At 41.1% G+C, this 18,864-nt stretch overlaps 1 protein-coding gene across 3 annotated transcripts in view; it reads left to right on the forward strand.

Annotated features, from left to right (window-relative positions):
- Positions 1 to 479: 479 nt before the first annotated feature.
- The window catches only part of CALD1 (caldesmon 1), a 171,985-nt gene continuing 153,600 nt past the window's right edge, over positions 480 to 18,864 (forward strand). For 2 of the 3 annotated variants that reach the window (XM_041002084.1, XM_041002085.1), the window contains exon 1: positions 483 to 841. The gene's annotated coding sequence lies outside the window, so the exon portion shown is untranslated. Of the gene's footprint in view, positions 842 to 18,864 lie in introns of all 3 variants that reach the window. The other variant, XM_041002083.1, reaches the window with a different exon arrangement.

Raw genomic sequence — 18,864 nt, forward strand, 5'->3', positions numbered from 1 at the left:
TATGTGTGTGTCAGTTGCCTTTATAATATATACAGATATATATAATATTTATAATATATTATAAATATATACAGATATAATTTGGAGGACTGTGCTTCTTTTAGACTAGAATTTAGTCTGGACACAATACCTGGGTCTTGTGCATTTCTGGTTTTCAACTGCATAAAACTTTAAATGAATTCTGTACGTGCAAATACTTTGGGAGGGGGGGTAAAAAACAAGCTTCCATTAGATAGCTCTCTCCACCCCACTCCACTTCCACTAAACTGACCTACTATTAACTTTTCATTCCACAGCCTGTGCTTTCTTTTGAAAGCTCCATTTGCGCTCCACAAGACAGCCTCCTTCTCTCAGATGCACATTTTTTATGATTGTTCCTGACATGAATCCACTTCCAGAGGCCCTGCTAAGGATAACCAAAAAAGGGCATGGAGCAGGCTGGTTTTGGCAGCCTCTACGAAGTCTCCAGAGCCTTTTAGCTCTTGGTTTTTCTGATGAGCGATTTCCTGAGCATGCCTAGGGAATGACAGGCACCTCCACAGGCAGACTGCATCACCTTGACCCAGTGTCGTCATTGGCTGCCTATTAGAACAGCAACAGGACAATGCATACCACTGACTGCCGACTGTAAACAGAGGGGATATGCGTTCACTTAGCATGGACTTCTGGGAGGGGCTAAAGAAGGGCGGTCTGCAGTTTTATTGAATAGAGCAGTGTGCATTAGGCTGCCTGCCTGCCTGCCTGCCTGCCTGCCTGCAGGCTCCCTTGCTGTACTCCGGCTTAAACAAAATCAACCCTACCTTTCCAGCGTAGGTCCAAGGAAGAAGTTTCAGCCTGCAAGGTAAGACACAGGGAGCTTTCTTTTTTTACTTTTTTTTTTTTTTTTACTTTGCTGGAGAATCTTGTGGCTTTCTCGGAGGGTTTCGTTTGCATTCCAGGCCAAGCAAAGGGAGCTGGAGCTGCAGGATTGTTCAAGGCAATAAACCACATAAAATTCCTGGAGCTTGGCTGGGCTTTACGGCTCTCGGGATGTTCCCGGAAGGCAAACAGGATGAGACTTCAAGTTTTGTTTTTAGAGTTGCGACAGGAAGAGAGATCCTATAGAGACTCCACTCAGAGTGCGCCGGCGTTTGGATTAAGCTAGGGATTTGCTTTTCTGTTGTTTGTTTGTTTTTCAGGAGTCTGGTGTGGGATTCTACCTGGGAGTCAGCGTGGTGTTCGCAGACACGCTGTCTCTCCTAAATCTTTTATTATGAAAGATTGAAGAGAGTTTGCTTTTAAGCAACAACTTTTCAGGTTGCTGAGAAGTCAGGGAGTGAGTTTCGTTTTGCAGCCTAGGGTATTTCTGGTGCTTTGTTTTCTATCACTGCTCTCAGCATTTAAGAACTGAATTTCCAGGGGTGCAGGGAAATAAAGCCGTAGCTAGAAAAGTACTATCGTAATTGAGTTACTGTCACTGACCTGATGTTTGCTAAAACAGAAGATGCCTGCAGAGATCTGTTTCCTATAAAACCTAGCAATGAGAAAATACATCTGCCGTTGGATGTGTTTTCAATAAGTCTCATTAACAACCTACCAAGCTATTTCTTTAGAATCCTGTGTTCTGATCGAAACTGTGTCTGTTTGAGCCCATAGAGTTGGAAAAGATACAGCTGGAAGTGTGTTTCAGAAAGGAAGGAGACAGACATACAAGGCAACAAGTTGGTAGGAGCTTGGAATTCCTTCTAGAAAGAACAGATTGTCAAGGGTGGGGAATTTCAGTACCGTGGCAATACATGGTCAGGGAAGGGGATGAGAACAAAGTACTTGTTATTCATAGGTCCCTCCTGTTAACAAGGCTGTGCGGATGGGCTTTGTAAACTGAAATGGTAAAATCCTCCTCCTGTGTTGGGCAAAGCCAGGCAATAGAACTTGCGTGAGGACTAGGTGCTTTCTGTTAGAAAGAGTAAATCTGCTCATTTTTAAACTAACGCTGGCCATTCTGGGCTACCAGCTACAGTGATTCACTGAGTCCACGGGGTAAGGTGCCTCTGTGTGGAGATGCATTAAACCTTGTTTTCTCATCGGATTCAGAAAGTGGGGGATAATGATTTGAGAAAGTCTCTATCTCCTAGAAATGCTACATGAGAACAGAATTCCCTGTGGACTTCTTTCCCCTGGAAACTTTCTGATAACTGGGAGAGAAAGGCTGCAGGCAAAAGCTATAGTTTGATCACTGTCTTTCCCTCAGCGAGATCAAGTTTCAAACTATTTTCACAGCGTTTTTAATGTCAATCAAAATATGGAGAGCAACTTCTTTTTCAACTGTTTTCTAAACAATGTAGGGTATGCAACTTGGAAGGAAATCTACGATCTTGAGATCTGAGGGTAAATTTCATTTTGAAACCAACATCTGAATCCCTGAAAGTTTGAGCTTGGCAATGATCATCCTCTCCCATCCTCTCTCTCCGCTCTTCACCCCGAACAACCACAAAACACATTAAAAAAATCATACAGTAAGTGTTCTATGTATGGTGATTAAACCTCAGACATCTCTTTGTGGGCTGAGAAGGTTTCATGAAGATGGAATTAAAAGATAAGTTGACTTTGATGCCCCCAATTTTCATATCCATGCATCAATTTTTGTTACACAATGCATGTTACAGAAAATTGTTGATGTCCCATTGAGTTAGCTAAAGTATTTCTCCCCAAGTAAGGAGGCAACAAAAAGGAAAACAAAAAAAGAATTAAGAAAATGAAATCACAAGAAGGTTCATTTTTTTTTAAATGTTATTTAATTAAGAAAAATACACTGGAAAAGTTCTGGAACAAAAATGTTATTAATCATGAGTTGATCTTCAGAGACAAAAGAACAGTAAATTGATCTATGAAGTGAAAGGCTGTTTCCTTTGCTCAAAGTCAATAGGATGTGCCATTGAACTAATAAGGCCCAAAGGATTGTCTTAAATAAATACACAGTTCTTGCATTGAAGTAATGAGAAGGTAACCCCCTAATCAAACTGGACCTTTACAGACTTTAAATGAGATACATGGAAGTATTTCCTGAAAGTGAGGCTATTAAGAGTTATGACAGCCATGGCTGGGCTGAGGCATCTCCTGCCCACATGTACATGGAATAATTTGGTCCTATGTCTAGCCATTGAAAGTTCCAGAATTCCAGCCTGGACATTGTCTGTATTGATCAGCAAAACACACCTTTGCAGGTCTCTTCTTCAAAATACATATAATCGCCTCTACTTGTCATTTTCATGGCAACATGTTGACAACTTGGCCCTTCCTGTTAAGACAAGGAACTGACTTCTAAATGGGCATGAAAAGGGATTAGCTAGGTGCCTGTCTTCCTGAAGTCTATTACATGTCCCAGAAATGTGGTGGGGTGAACCCATGGTGAGGGGTTAGGGAAAAATGCTGACCAAGTGGTATGCAAATAGCATGGTATAACTAAGAAGGGGGTTAGAATGAGACTGCCAAGGACTTCTCAAGCTTTGGAAAAGGGCTTTCTGGGTGAATTCTCTCATAGACTGAAAATAGAACCATGAGCTCCTTAACTGAAAGTCCTTCATCAGTCTTTCTAAACCCAGTTCGTTGTTGGAGAAACGCCTGTGGTTCCTGAGGAGCTGGGCAATTTCAGTGACACTACAGCTCAGGTTTAACTCATAAGTATGACTGTGAGATCTTGGCTTATGAACTGGTTCTTCTGTTTAGATAATACTCAGATTTGAGGAAGTTCTCATCTCTGTGGCCTCATCTGTGGAGTGGACATTATAGTGCTTCTCCTATATTCAGTTGAGTGACGTTACCTAGCGCTCTTCCATATCGGCTATACACTTTGAACTGAGTGCTGGCATTATGCTCCTCCTGGCTGGTACCCTCCATTTCTTACCCAGGATCCCCACATCATTCTATTTCAAGAACTTTAAATGGTTTCTTCTGGCTTTTTGTGCTATCTAAAACTCATGGTTTAATGTCCAGGGAATTCCAGTGTGGCCCAGTGTTGTCTGAAATTTGGCTCTGGGGATCAGAGACCCGTGGGAAATACAGTAAAGAGGAGCACTAGTGGTGCAAAGGAATAGCCAGGAACTGGGAAAGTTGAGGATCCAGTTGAACAGAAGACCAACGACAAAGTGCTGACAACAGAAAGGCCTTAGTAAATGAGGCGGCTTCTCTGCCTCCAGCCAAAAGCATGGAATTCAGCCAAGCATGTCAAGCCTGGGCTTTATAGGAAAGGTGAGGTAATCAGGAGCATCTGGCTGTGGTTCCTGTTGGTACTGAGACCGGACTCCTCCTGCAGCTTGCCTCTCACCTCTGTTCGCCTCAGCCTTCACTAGTCCCAGCTGGGATTAACACCTGGCAGCAGCCCCTAGTTCCCTCACCCTCAGCCTTCCACTCGCCAGCTTCTCTAGCGCCCTCCCCAGCCCCAGGCCAAACAGGGGGCTTTCCTGATTGGAAACACTGGGCATTGACAAGGGCCCAGCTCTTGTGGCTGAGGCCCAGAGGAACAGTGGAAAGGTTAAGCACAGATACGGTTTTGTTAGGGGGAAAAGAAGCTTCAAGGTTGAGGCACAGGAAGAACATTCAGAGAAGACAGAGTGGACATGAAGGCAATCTCTGTGATGAGGAATCATTCTGGATGTTGCCACCGACTCTAAGCTTGCTGAGCGTTGAGTGGGAGCTGTGAGAGAGCAAAGAAGGTGCCCCTACAGTGTGAGGAGGAAGGCCCGATTATCTTGCAGCCCTTGATTCTGCTCTGTATTGATGCTGTTGTTTCAGACTGCTGCAAGCCTCAAATAGCCCCAATCCCTGAAGGTCCGTTGTGAGCCTGCAGTTTGTAATTGATTGTAGAGAGAGAACCTTGAGCTTGAGGACATGAGGGTATGGAGCAGTATAAAGCCTTGGTTCCAATGGAGACAGGTTTAGGGTGGGATCAAAGCACTTGTGGGAATGTAGTTGCTTCTCTCCCACATCTGGAACGAAGTGTTCCAGTGAAGACCCAGGTATCTAAAAGGAGATTGCATAATGTGGCCCTGACTGCAAGGACAAGGTGATCTGCTTTAGAGAATTAGCGGTTTTCTACAGGGAACATGCAGTGGCTAGAAGGACACAGGAATGGCTGCTATTAAGTGTATCCTCAGACAATACCCCCCCCCACACACACACAAAGACACACAATAGACAACTAGAGATAAACTGCTTTCTAATAGTTCCCTGAGAATTTTGATACTGTTTTTGTGAATATTCAGATGAAAATGCTTGGTTCTCAGGAAATCATCTCACTTGGAAAGTAACGTATTAAATAGGAGTGTATGGTTAGTTCCTTTTACTCCTATGTGCACATGTGCCATTCCCTTGACTTGTCATGAGAGTTTATTAAGAACCAGTATGTACAGAAGACTCGTAGAACAAGGTGAGAAGGTAAATGGAGTATCCTGTAGGCCTCAAAGATCATCAGATCCACTAAGTTCTGGGTTGCAGGGGGGGCAGTCTCAGCCAGATAGACCGAAGGGAATAAAAGCAACGGCTAAGCTATGACTGGAACCCAGGTGGGTAGAGAAGAAACAGCAAAAATAAAAGTTAGGAATCAAGGGGTTAAAACCAGGAGGCGTTTGTACAGACAGGTCAGGTGAAGTGTGGGAGAGGCTTAGCACAGTGTTCAGAGAAGAGAGACTGTTCCAGCAAAGGAATGGGATTCCAAGGTGCATGAGTGAGAGGAACTGAGTCGCAGGGAAAGCTAGCAGAGGAAGACAAAGCAGAAGGAGGGTCCAAGGAGAGTGGAGCCAAGATGGGCAGAAGGAGCGCAGCAAAAGACTAGGATCTACATTATTGTTGGCAATAATATATGATTCCTCTGTAGTTTGTCACACACAGTTGCTTCTTTTTGCCATCTTATCGGCTGGGAAATTCCTTCTGTGATCAAGCCCTGAAAGAGGGGATCTGATTGGTTCATCTGATAAATTTTGTCTTCATTTGGAAAATCCCTTGGCAGAAGGAGGACATCAAAGGACCAGCCTGCTTTAGAATAAATCAGGCCAACTGTCTGGGAGCCCATTGCCACCCTGGGTAAAGAAAGGCCAGTGGACAATTTTGGTTGAAATAGAAAGTTGGGAAAAGAAGGAAGGAAACAGGAGGTTGCTAAATGGTTAACATTGGTATTTTTTATTTAAATGGATTCAGAGAGGTGAATGCCCACTATTAAGCTCACGCAGTTCTTGAAGACCAGCTTGGCATAGCCCAATGAGCCAGTCTCAGGGAGGATAACATGGAGGCTTGCACCACCGGTAACTGAAGAGATAAGATTCATCCATTTCAGAAAGATTTTAGATAAAAATCCTCTGAGTGTTTCTGTTGGCAAGAAACTTCACATTGGCTGTCAGTGTGAAATGATCTCTCTACTCAGCTAAAGGCAATCAATGAGAGTCAGACAACCATGACTCACCATGCCAATAAATAAAAATGAATACGTCCCAGTGTAAGCCACCTTGCTTGGGTCAGACAATGCACAAGGGTTAGTATTAATTGGTGGAAGTTTGGGTCCAGGCCATCTTTGCAAGGTATTCTCATGTGCTGAACACCTGCCATGATGTCCACCAAGTGGAGTGAACTCTACCGTGCTATCTGTATCATTCGGATTACATTTGGGACAGAGTGTTGTTTGCCATTTGCTCTTCTGAGAGGATTGTTTTAAAGATTGAGTTTCTTTATTTGAAAGGGAGAGTTTCAGAGAGAAAGAGACACTCCTTCCGCTGGTTCACTTCTGCAAAAGGCCACAGTGGTTAGGAAGGACCAGACCAAAGCCAGCAGACAAAAACTTCATTCCAGTCTCCCACATGCTCACAGGGACCCAAGCACTTGGGCCATCTTCGGCTGCTTTGTTGAGTGTATTTGCAGAATGCTGAATTGGAAATGGAGCAGTTAGGACTGGAACTGGCACCCATATGGCAATGTCTTAGGTGATGGCTTAACCCTTTATGCCACAATGCTGGCCTCTTCGGAGAGGATTTGATGGATGTTCATTTAGGTGTGTGAGCAGTAAAGGCTAGAGGGAGTTGGGAAAATATAGGAAGACCAGAAAAGGGACCTGGAGCTGTTTATTTCAAAGGAAAGATAATGGAGGGTCCATGCTAATGTTTTCCAATACTTGAAGTACTTATGCATAGAAATGAGAAAAGTGAGTCTCTCAAGAGAGCAGAGCTGAATACATAGATACAGAATGTTTTGAATGGGCAGGACCTTAGGAAATCACTTAATGTGGGGGATATATGTATAATTTATTCATATGTATGCAAATTCCAGCCAATCGGTATATTAAGAAAGATCCCCAGGCTCAGTCTAAGCTCATTGGGGAAAAGCAATGGTGTGATGGATAGTGATTTGTTGCAAACCAAGGAATAACTACTGAGTTCTGTGTGTCCTTGGTCTGGACTCCCTCGGGCCTGGGATTCTGGGGATACTGCCAACCTATTGGAAAAGAAAAATTCATAAATTCAGCAGGCACTTTTCTTTTTCAAAGAGTAGATTTCTTGTTGTTTTATTTCGTTTAACGAAAAGGCATATCTAGAGAGAGAAGGAGATACAGATCTTTCATCCGTCTGCTGGTTCACTCCCCAGGTGTCCACGACAGCTTAGCCAAACTGAAACCAGGAGCCAGGAGCCTCCTCTGGGCCTCCCATGCGGGTGCAGATTCCAAGGCTCTGGGCCGTCCTCTTACTGTTTTCCCAGTGCACAATCAGGGACCTGGAACAGCCAGGACATGAACTGGGCCCCATATGAGATCCCAGCAAATGCAAAGAGAGGATTTAGCCACTAGGCTACTGCTCTGGGCAGCAACAGCTATTTTGACAAGCTGAATAAATATTTCATCTTGCATGAAGCTGTGTTACTGCTTTCCTAATTATGTAGGTGCGTCATGGTGATAAAATACAAATTCATTTGAAAAATGACTGAATTCTTGGTATCTTTTTGTTTCGTGTTTTCTCAAAGGGTAGGCCTAAAATGAATACTTATAGTGTGTGAGGGGAAGTGGGACAGGAAGTTTGGGATCTTAAGAAGGTATTCTCAAAAAAAAAAAAAAGCAAAGAAAAGAAAACAATAATCTATTTTTCATTTTCCAGATGAGAAACTAACCTAGTCACATTAAGTAAAATTGTCGTTTCATACGTTTTTGTACATTTGTATATGTCATCTGCAGATGTCTGCCCCTCTTGTTGGTCAGTAAGAACTATGAGGACAAGGAACATCTCTTTCATCCTTCGTATAGATTCAGTGCTCGTCCTAAGGCTGCAGTGGAATAAATACTTGCTAAACAAAAGAGTAAAGCAAGGAACTTTGTCAAGGTCATCTAGTTAACTAGTGGCAAAGACAGCTACAGAGCGCAGAGTTCTAAGTTCCAGGCAGCTTAACCTTTTCAGTACACTAACGCTGCCTCCTGAGTATAAACGATAATGTTCCATTAGCACTCCATGAAGCTCAATTTGCCTTTGTACTAGTGAATTTTTTTTTTAAAGATTTATTTATATAAGACCAGAGTTACAGAGAGAGAGAGAGAGAGAAAGAGACAGGGTGAGATGTTCCATCTGTTGATGTATTCCACACAATGACTGGAGTTGGGCTAATCGGAAGACAGGAGCCAGCAGCTTCTTCCAGGTCTACCATACCAATGCAGGGGCCCAAGCACTTGGTGCATCCTCTGCTGCTTTCCCAGGCACGTTAGCAAGGAACTCGATTAAGTGAAACAACCGGTGCCCATGTGGGATGCTGCTGCTTTAGGCTGCAGTTTCACTTGCTACACTACAATCCGGGCTGTACCAAGGGGGTATTAACCAATATCTGAATCTCAGCTGTGGAACTGCCTGCTCTCACTCCTCCACTGTCCAGCTCAGCAGAGCCACCAGAACGCATCCAGGCATCTGAAAGCACCTAGCCCAGAAACAGTCCTGTACACCTTTGATAAAAAGAACCCAGAGTGGATATATAGACTTCTTTATCCTAAACAAGCCTTTTAATTTGTAACAATTTCTCTCTTAAAGTTAACGTCAGATATTACAAATCACCAGTTTTACTGGATTCTCCTCTGCAATGGACAGGACAGTTATCTGAAACCCCCAGGACTCATCCCACGAGCTCTCCATTCTCTTGTGCTTCAAGCAAAAAGCTCTCATCCTTGGAAGGTCAAAACTTTCTGATGAGATTTCCAGTGTTTGCTGGAAATGTGTCAAGAATAAAATTTCTCATGGTATTTCCACTTCCTGTTCCAAACACCATTGCTAAGTGAAATTTAGGTTGGGACAGGAGGAGCGGTAAATCCAGGACTTTTTTTTTTTTCTTTTTCTTTTGTCCTTAGCATACTTTGGAGATAAGTTACATTAGCTATTTCACCTCCCAAAGCAGGTGCTTTTCCCCCATTGTCTGTTTTGTTGTCCTCACCATCCTGAATGAGAAGAGTTTCCTGCACTGGCTGGGCCCAGCACGACTACTGGTTTAGGTGCTTCTCTGAGCGATCCTTCCAGAAGTGATGTGGGGAACCCATAAGCTACTAGAAGCTTTGGGTGCATGGACGTGAACAGGTGTAGAAAACTCACTTTTACAAAAGATTAGGAAATTTGTCTCTAGGGTCTTTTCTTACTCAGGCAAAGTTATATCAAGTAGAGTTACATCCTCTGTGTAATACAGAAAAATATATCAGAGCAGCAAGTACATCAGTTCTATCAGTAAAGACTGAGGTTAAAGTTTATATGCATGAGTGAGTTGATCCAGTAGGAATGCCAAGAATGTTTCCATATTTGTAATAATTTGTCATAAGGCAGGTGCTTCTGTTGTGTTAGAGCAAATGAAAGGAATTACGCTAGGACCCACATCTGTATCACTACATTATGCAGACTGCATCTTGCTTCCCCTTTGACACCGCCCCTCATTTCCATGCATCCCAAACTCATATCAGCTGCCAGGAACTAATTTTTAAGCTTTCAAGAATTTAACACCCAGTTGTAAAAACACAGACATTATTAAAAACTAAATAATTCAAACTAATGATGAAATATATTATATTAAACACCAAGGGAACAGATACTCAAAACTCAACTCTCAATAGTCACTTTTCTATGTTTTTGCTATTATCTATTCCGTTAAAGTCAGTTACTTCCATTATGTCTACATGATGAGAATACCATACAATGCTGAGCCACCAAGACTGTCTCCTGAATTCTTCATTCAATAATTCCATGTTGGTAGCCAGAAATTAAACATGATGAGAATGCTTACCCCACAGAAATCAGTGCATGACACAAATCAGACTCCAATCCCACTGATTCTGAAGTTAAACATTTACAAGCACATCATTGGTCCTAAGGTATAGAACGATAAAATTAGCCCCTATACTGGACACAGAACTCTCCTTATTTGCATGCATATTTCCAATGACATCTGTTCATCTCTTATTTCTTACACTCATAGAAAATAAGTATCATGAGAGTAGAGATCTTTGTCTGGCATCTCTAGAGTCATAACTTGAACCTAAGGAAGCACCCTGTCCCGTGCACAGTATTAACAATGTTTAAGAGTAACGCATTTCCTCTTTATAAGAAAGCTAAAGCTGGTGTTGATTTTGGCATTCAGTGGGTCTTCACCATTGCCCAGTGTTGAGAACCGTGCATGACTTGGGCTAATAGCATAGGACATCCATGAGAGTGAAAAAAATGAATAATCTTGACAACCGATTTTATAGACAAAGCAACTGAGTTAAATAGCCCATTAACATCACAGAGTTTGCAAGTGGCAGAGCTGGGGTCCAAACTCAGATAATCTGGCTCTGTGGTCACCATGGTGACTTAGCCACTCTGCTGTGGTGTCCCCACTCTGGTGAGAGGCCCTGAAGGTATGAGATGCTTGAAAACACTTTGGAGTCAGAAATGCTTGAATTGGAATCTCAAACTTACCATGTTAGAGCCTGTTTCCTCATTACCAAGTATTCCTTTATTTTGAAGTTGCAATCATCAAAAGCTGATATCTCTAATCTGCTTTCCATGCGAGAGACCCTACACTGTAAGTCATTGGTCAATAACCACGACTTCCTATGGAGGTTCTCGGGAGGCATGTCTCATTAGACTCCGTACCCTCAGCCACATACTCATCCTTCACTTGCTGCAAGACAGCATGTAGCGTGGAAGAAGCAAACTTCATCCAATTTGGTTTCTCCAGGATTTAAGACTAACAGATATGAATATAAGACAATTGCATTTCAGGTTACCACATGCACTCGATAAATACATCTGCCTGCTTCTGCAGTGCAAACTTCATCCTCTTTAAAACCAAAGAGCCACTCTCTTAACCCAGGTGGGTCTGTATTGACTGCATTGTTCCAAATAATCTTTATCTAGGATGACCAAGGAGTTGTGCTACTCCTAAGACTAGGTCTATGGGTAGATCTTTAGTGTTTTAGATCTTGAATGAGAACAAGAGAGGGAAGGAAGAAGTTGAGAGGGAGGGAAAAAGAAAAAGAGAAAAGAGTAGGAAGGTGAAAAAGCACTGAACTTAGGAGGAGTAAGAATAGCAGTGAAATGTTAACTATTTGGAACCCTGTTTACACATTAAGAATGGTTGATGGAGAAGCTAGTTCATTCAACTGTTTCGCTAGTTTCCAGGCAATGTGTTGGCAAGTGTACCTTAGAGCAAAAAAGTAAACCAAATAACTTGCCCAAAATCACACCGCTGGCAAATGGCAGAGCTGGACTCAAATCTGCTGCCTGCTTCCAAGCCTTTTCATTTCCCTACAACTGTCTGTTCTGTGTCTTCCCTCAGGAAAGCGACAGAAACCAGAGCAGAAGGTTTCCATAACCAATCATTATAATTTGTCATTGGGCCATGCCGCAGTTCAAATAGACAAGCACACTGTCCTTCCGTGCCTTATAAGGAAACAGAATTAAACACCACTACTGACTCGAGAGATTGTTCAAGTCAGTATTGGACAGGGTGAGGATCTGAGCTTATAGCAGCTTAGACAACAAAACAAGGCTACAGAAAAGTATTTGTGTTTTCCTTTCCTAAACGCAGATATAACTTAAGAAGCAGTTTATATTCTTCTCTCTGACTCAGAAGAAGCCATTCTGGAATTAGATCCTGCAGAACTAAACTCCAAATACTTCAAGCTGGTTTTGTGCTTGTGTAAAATTCAACAATTCCATAGGTTAACATTGATTCTGTGATGCTGTCTTGGGAAGGCAGGGACTGACTTATCGGTGCAAGATTTACTAAACGAGTTAGTTTTCACCTGCCTTGTCGGCCACTCTGAGAAATCCAACTGTTGGGTGAGACGCCACATTTCAACTTGATTGTCCTGTCCAAAGCTCAGAGCAGTCGTGTGATCTCTCTTTGCCTTAAGAGTCAATCATGGTATGGATTTCAAAATGCAGGCCTAACAGTCAACTTCATGGGAAAAACCGAGGCATAAGTGTTTGAAATTACTTACTCAAATGCAACCAGTCCCATCTTGCCATGGAGGTTCCCACTCTTTCAGATAACTGAAGTGATGGTACTGAGTCTGACAGGGAAACAAACAAAAACCGTAGCTAATCTGGCCAACTTCTTTGATCACCTCCTCTAGGGTGTGTTTCACAGGGCCGCAGCAACCAACTGCCACATACGGAAATCTGTTTTTCCATAGCCCTAGCCATTAGATGACCAGCCGTGAGCACACTTGTTTTCTTTGAGGGCTCGAGGAAAGCTCTATTCCAGACCTCCCTGCTTGGCTTGCTGATGGCCATCTTCATGTTCATGTGACATGCTCTAAAAAAAGCATCTGTGTACAAATTCCCTTTCCTAATGAAAACACCAGTTGTATTGAATTAGGGCCCACTCGAAGAATCTCTTGTTGACTTGATCACACCTTTAAAGGTCTCTGATTAAGATCACCTTCTGAGGGACTCTAAGGTTGAGAATTCAACATAGGCATTTTGAGGGATAACCAGAGTTAACCCTTAATACACCCAAGTGCAAATTGGTGGAAGAAAATTGCTTTGGCCTATTTTCTACAACTCCAAGGGCTGAAGACCCTACTGCCCATGATATTCCATTTTTCCTCTGTGTGGAAGGCTGTACTAGAAATCACTTGGCTTTTTGAAATCACCCTTGATGCTTATTTTCAGCCTTTTGCAACGTGAAATTTTGATCCAGTGAAAAGGCACCAGAGGTCTCTGAAATGACGCACGGAAGCACAGGCTGCATATACTGTGGCCTCTCCGTGGAAGCCTGTGAAACCACAATAGCAGACAGTCTGGTATATTGCCACCAGAACTAGGGGAGAGGGCTTGATGGGAAAGCTTGGCCAAGGCAGCCTGTGAGTCTGCCAGGCAAAATGATAAGCAGCACTGGAGCAGTCCAGAGGGCCAGGGGAGGCAATAGCAGATAGGACATTGCATGCCTACCCTGGGTGGAAAGAGAAGATGGGCCTTTTCAATCCGTTTTACACTGAGCATAGCCACTGATTGCAAATGCAGGGGGAGCCGTAGAGGCCTGTATGTATCCCTACTCTGATTCATTCATCTCTTGTCTGTGTTTCTTCTATTCTGTATTCATCCTTACATTTTTTTTTATTGTTGCTTACATTATATTATGTAGTACAGTTTTATAGGCGCTGGGGATCCCCCCCACCCCTCCCATACCCCTCCCCCCATGGTGGATTCCTCCACCTTGTTGCATAACCATAGTTCAAGTTTAGTTGAGATTCATTGCCATCCTTACATTTTTATATGATTTTCCTCTCAACCACCTGGCTCCCCATGCCCCTGTTTGGTTTTGTTGGTTAAAGTAGCTCACACATTGTGTTTTTTCCCCATCCCCTCTTCCTCGCTTAATGTCATCTGGGTGGTCATTTCACAGTTCCAGTCCTGCCTACTTTCTGCCTCAGGCCAAAAGTCATCCCTACAGACTGAGCTAAGCCATTTGTTGCCCCAAACAGGGACCCTTCTGATAGGGAAAGTAGGAGCTCCCCAAAGTAACAGTCTTAAACTGCAGCTATCCCAGGAAACCAAGCTAAATGGTTGTGCATGATATATTTTTCTGCCCTTCTTCCATGTTTATTAACCTTTCACTGTGCGGCTATGCCTTGCTTTTTTCTGCTTTGAATTTCTCATTTGCTTATTTTGATTTATTTGAAAAGCAAAGAGATAGAGACAGATATACAAAGCTAAAGAGAGACCTTTCATCTCCTGGTTCACTTTCCAAATGCAGAGAAGAGGCAGAGCTGGGCCATCCCGAAGCTAGGAACCTGAACATCAACTTGGATTTCCCATGTGAGTGGCAGAGATCCAACTACTTAAAGTATTACCTGCTGCCTCCCAGGATGGACATTAATAGAACAATAGAATCAATAGCAGGGCAAGGACTCAAACCCAGTTTTAATTGATGCAAAATGAAGTTGTCTCAAGCTGTGCCAATTGTCCACCTCTGTACTTTGCTTTTTTTTTTTTTTAAAGATTTATTTTATTTTTATGGCAAAGTCAGATATACAGAGAGGAGGAGAGACAGAGAGGAAGATCTTCCATCCGATGATTCACTCCCCAAGTGAGTGCAACAGGCTAGTGCTGTGCTGATCCTAAGCCAGGAGCCAGGAGCTTCCTCCAGGTCTCCCATCCGGGTGCAGGGTCCCAAGACTTTGGGCTGTTCTCGACTGCTTTACCAGGCCACAAGCAGGGAGCTGGATGGGAAGTGGAGCTGCTGGGATTAGAACCAGCACCCATATGGGATCCCGGGCAGTTCAAGGCAAGGAATTTCGCCACTAGGCCGCACCACAGGTCCCGAAACTCTGCTGTTAAAGCTGCATCAAGCCAGAGTTACTAGTTAGAGTTTTCATCCCACCAGGATGAAATGATAATCCAGTCCATGTTCCCCAAATCCAAAGATTTGGGCAGCCTGCTTGCAAGTAGCATGCTTTGAAAGATACCTATTCATAACAGATAAATTATGAAGAGACTTGCTGTCTAGAAATGGTATCAGTGAAACAATAATTATATAGAATTGCCTTCCATACACTGAGCTTGCAAACTTTTTTTATATATGAGTCAAGAGTAGACAAAGACTCCATTTAATTCAGTTTCTACCTTGAAACCAGCATGCTAGTTAGTCTTCTGTCATGTCAACCATTAACATGTAGCAATCAGATTGGATATGATTTCTTTTAGCACTAATGTAGTTTGTATTTGTGGCTTTATAACATTTCTTTTTTTAAAAAATGCTTTGATATTAAGTATTTAATATTTATTTTTAATATTGTTATTGTTTTTAATATTTTTACATCACTGACAAATCACTTTATTCCAGTATTGTTATGTCACTGGCAAGTCACTTCTTGGGAGAACAGAAACACTAAATGCAGACACTATTCACAAATGAGTTTCCTTTAAGGGAACCAGTTAGTTGATTTATTGCAATGGATGTGTTTTCAAGTTACCTTTGTGTAGAGAAACACTCAAACACTTACATACAAGTAAATCAACAGGGATGACAATGTGAAATGATGAAGAAATATCAGTTTCTTTTTTGGTATTTTCCTACCAAAAACAAATGGGGATGGATGTGGGAAATCTGCATATAATGGATAAAGCTAATACTCCTGACTCAGTATTTTTGAGTCCTATAGTAATAGCAGTATCAGCATCCTGAGTTGGTTATAAATAAGCAAACAGAAGACATTTTTTCCTAAAAGGAAAAATGGAGTCAACTCTCAAACAAGATGTCTTAAGTCAAGAAAGTAAGAAGTAGTTGAGCCTGAGGTTGAAATAGTTGCTGGGTTTAGCCGTCTGCTTTGGTCTTTCCTGTTCCACGTGTAGCTATACAGTTTACATGAGAGTATCTCTCCTGAGGATCAGAAAAAACAGATTTATGGGACCAGATGTGAGTTCCCACTGCTACAGGTGTGGTTCTGCAGCTCAAAGAACATTTTGTACCAAGGATGGAGTTTCTTATTATGTAATCAATATAAATTACCACTAGACTTTGTGTCACTTCACTTGGCCTTCTGGTAATAAAGAGTTCCTGCTTCACTTGGGCATACAGTGAAAAAAAAAATGCAGTTTTGATATTTATAAAAGACTTGGTGGAAAAGACCATGACACTGATCCTGCAAGGCTGGTCCAGCTTATGCTCAGAAGGAAAGCCAGTGATTAGATGAAAAATATTTTGGTTGTGCTTTTTTTCTTCTCCAAGACAGTCATGGAATCATTCACAAATAATTTTTAAGTCAAATATCTGATAGGCAAGGGTCAAGAAGACAAATAGAAATAGAAAACCAGAGAGAAAAAAGAATGCTTAAGAAGAGTTTTAAAAAATAGAATAAGTGAACCTAAGGAAGAAATATACAGAAGGTCATGACTTATTTCAAAAGAAATGATTAATTTAGTACATTGCAGATCATTTTGACAATTAGATTAGCCAAAAAGGAAATTTCTAAATTCTAGAAAATAAAAAAAAAAAATTCTTACTGAATAGTCCTTTGTCAATAGCATGTGTACAACAAATGTTTCCAAAATTTTTAAGAAAGTTGCATGTCTTTATGTTACTATGCTATAATGAGTTAAAATTTAATAAAATCTATACTTGTTTGGACTTCTAATTTGCTTAAACTTTTTTTTGTAAGTTGAAAGGTGAGGATTTAGTCACTAGGGCCAAAGCACCAGGTCCTAATTTGCTTATACTTTATCAATCTAATGGAATGGGATTATTCAAATCTCTTCTGTTATTACTAATTTTTAAAATTTCAAATCCGCTACTATCTAAAATCATTGTATCAATATCTGTTCATTGGTTGTGATCTGATCATAGAATCTGCCATTATTGTGATGTTTCAAGACTATGTTGGTTTAAGACACAAAAGTCTGTGACTTAAATCATGCCCCAGGCGTATTCTTTTCCTCCTTAAATAACTCAACTTCAGGCATATTTTGCTGCAAATATTTCTTTAGGTTGTTACTAAATTTAAAGTAATGAGACCAACTTTCTAATGTTTAAAGTGTATAAGAAATATGTAATTTTCCCAGGATTTACAGAATTTATATACCCTAGGAAGACTATTTAGCTTAGCAGACATACAGATCATAGTATTTGGAAAGCAGCTGGCCTGCTCTATGAAAGCGTTTATCTTTTACTTTTAGTTTTTTTGTACACAGCACATTTAGTCTCATTTCAAACACCTCCATGTAATTTTTTCCTTTTCCATGCATCTTCTTTATCCCTTATTTTCTGCTACACCAATTTTTATTGTTTTTATGTGTTTATATTGACTTTTGCTCCTTGGGTCTGGCCATCCTATGCATTTAAAATTTAATATGCTTATATCATTCATTATGAACTTTATTTTCTCTTCGAAATGTACATCCTTCAAACCATCATTGTTTAGTAATTTATTCTGTTTTTGTCCTTAAACTCTGACAATGAGTTACTAGCTGATGTTCTCAACGTCTGTGGGCATTGCTTCTAGAGTGCCTCTTCTCTTTCTGGATTTCAAATGAGATTTGTTAACCTTATGGTTCAAGGAGTCTTTTGGGTAGTAAATTGTCTTGATTTTGCAAAACTGCACTTTTTAAAATTTAATGCTCACTCAAATATTAGTTTAGCTGGATAAATAATACTTTGTCACATTGACGGTCTTACCCTGTCTTCTCTGTAATCATCTAGGAGCGCTGGCCGTGACTTCTCGCTCCCTTGCTGATATAATTGGTATTTCCTTTATAGCACCTTTTTCATGTGTGAAATGATTAAAATTTTCACATGGGAAAACATTCAAACTGATGCGTCTATATCATTTAATGTTAGACCCACACATGTATCTATTTGAAAATGGGGTATTGGAGAGTGGATATATAGTTATATAATACATATATTATATATATATATATTATATATACTTATAGGTATAAATTAAATATATATATTTAATAAATAGATCACTCTCCCATACTCCATTATCTGTCTTAAGCATACACTATTCTGATTTCTATCACCATAGATTATGTATATCTGTGAAATTCATCTAAACTGGACCAAACAGCATGAGTTTTTTGGTTATGGTTATTTCACACAACCAAATGTTTTTGATTTGCCCATGTCATTCCATGAATAGAAGTGGTTCACTTTTGAAAACTGAGGAAGAGTATTGCATTGAATTAAGATACTTAATTTATTTCCCATTGTTCTAGAAATAGTTATTTGAATTTTTTGCAGTCTGCAGTATTGTGAATGAAAACACCAGAATGTCCAAGTACTTTTCTCCCCCCGTATATGTGTGGTTGTACATGCGTAAGTCTTTACTTCTCTTGAGTGGAATTGTTGGGTCTAGAATTGGGGGGTCCATGTCTATCCTCATAAGGAACTACCAAAATGTTCTCCAAGGTGATTATGCCACTTTCTTTTTTTTTTTTTAATTTTTTAAATTATATTTTTGACAATCTTTACATAGTTAATTAGGGTAAAAAAAGGCTCAAGGGCTATAGGAAAGTGGGTAAGACTATTATTTCCATATTGTTTCCTTCATGTTTAAAGGGGGGTACTAAGGGAGAAGGCCCACCCAATTTCCCACCCTCCCCAGGTCCCGGATGTAGGGCATGCTCTGAGGTTCTTGCTCAAGTGGTTTTGATAGTTCACCAGTTATAAATTGCTGCCAATCTTGCCACTGCAAACACAATGAGGTCTTTGAAAAATCCACTGATTGACACAGTCCATCATAGAATCTCCGTTTACCTTGTATTTTGCTGCCAACATATAGCTGAGATGGTTGATTGACCTGTTCTGTCTTCTCTCTTTTCTTGGTTAGGGTTCTGAGTCCAGCATTTCTTTTGGGGAAATCCTCAAAGAAACTTTGTCTGAGGTGTGCTCTAACCAGAT

The sequence above is a fragment of the Ochotona curzoniae genome, unplaced genomic scaffold (genome assembly GCF_017591425.1).
Source record: "Ochotona curzoniae isolate NIBS_2020 unplaced genomic scaffold, NIBS_Ocur_1.0 scaffold_2476, whole genome shotgun sequence".
NCBI lineage: Eukaryota > Metazoa > Chordata > Mammalia > Lagomorpha > Ochotonidae > Ochotona > Ochotona curzoniae.